Genomic DNA, 1,547 nt, shown 5'->3' with positions numbered 1-1,547 from the left:
AGAGAAAGATAAAGAGATAGAGTGTGGAAGTTTATTATTAATTGGCAAAAGGTTATAATATGAGAGGGAAGGCAAAACAGCATTGAGTGGATGGAGAAGGAATGGATGCAAAAGACAAAGGTAATAAATGGAGGTACAATAGAAAAGAATGACTATGACCTTGCATCTAATAATATTATCAGGAATGTGGGGATGTCTCCCATTCTCATTCCCTCCCCAACTCATACACTCACATTAATTACATTTTTTACAAAGATATATAGCAAATCTATATTTAATAAATCAAATGATTGAGCTAAGCACGAATTCTTGGTGGAACTCGAATTTAAATCTTAACTGAAATAATTTTTAGTTTATAAGATTTATATCTTAACTAAAATAATTTTTAATCAAATTTATTACTCGATCGAATTTCATATTATTAAGGTTTCATCTCCTTAAAAAATTATATGGTTAACACGAAAAAGACATAAGATTTTTAATTATGGACTTTGGTAGTTAATTAGTGTTGTTACACTTGTAAAAGAACAAATCTCAAAATCTCTCTATATCCAAAAAATTTAAGCAACAAAAGTTTATATATTTAAATGGGAGTATAAAGGGTATTCCAATTTAAATACACCAAATTCAAATGTCCATGAAATTAGAGAGATTTTATTTTTTTTCTTCATTAACTTTTGTCACTAATTTTATCTTTTTTAGTAGTGGTTATTTAATTTAAAATATTTTTTTAACAAACTTGATTTAAAATGTAGTTTTTTTTAACCATGTTAATTATTGGTGCGAAGAATTCATTGATATTATGGATAACTAATCACGGTTAGAAAAGCTGATTGGCCACCTTTAGTGATTTATACAATGTTAATATTGGTTGGTTATATACTATTAAATAATTAGATTTAGAGTTTAATTATCACACACTATCAATATAAAAAGTTTTATAATATAAGCACATTACACTCTCCATATGTGTGACTTGAAAAATAAATATAAAAAAAGAAAATAATTTTAATGATTTAAAAATTATAATTAATTGACTTTATAAAATATCTTTATATTATTGACGTAGTAATTAAATCCCTATGTTTAATTAAAATGATATACATACTAGTATTTGTTTATAAATATATATATATAGTAAAAAAAAGTTTCTGATATAAACTTCTAAAAAAAATTGTCGGACGAGAGATACTTATTATTAGTAGTAGAAAATAATAAATTTGATAATAGTAAAAAAATTAAATAACAAATCAATTGTTATTAAAATATATTTAAAAATAACGAGTCTACCATTGCACCAAACCATATTAAATAATCTAATATATTTTCTTATTATTAAATTCACAAATGTGTTTTCGATTGGATAAAGGTCCAATATAGTCCAATTTATTTACCTTTTTGATTTGATAAAGGTAATGGAAATTCATTAGTAAATTGAGTAGTTAAGTTTTCCAAACTCTTTTAAAAGAATAAAAACATTAAAAATAAAATTATTTAAATAAATGATAAAATTGAAAGAAAATTTCGTTATACCAATAGATAACTAC

The sequence above is a fragment of the Cicer arietinum genome, chromosome 5 (assembly GCF_000331145.2).
Source record: "Cicer arietinum cultivar CDC Frontier isolate Library 1 chromosome 5, Cicar.CDCFrontier_v2.0, whole genome shotgun sequence".
Taxonomy (NCBI): Eukaryota; Viridiplantae; Streptophyta; class Magnoliopsida; order Fabales; family Fabaceae; genus Cicer; species Cicer arietinum.
Note: the sequence above shows the minus strand (reverse complement) of the source record.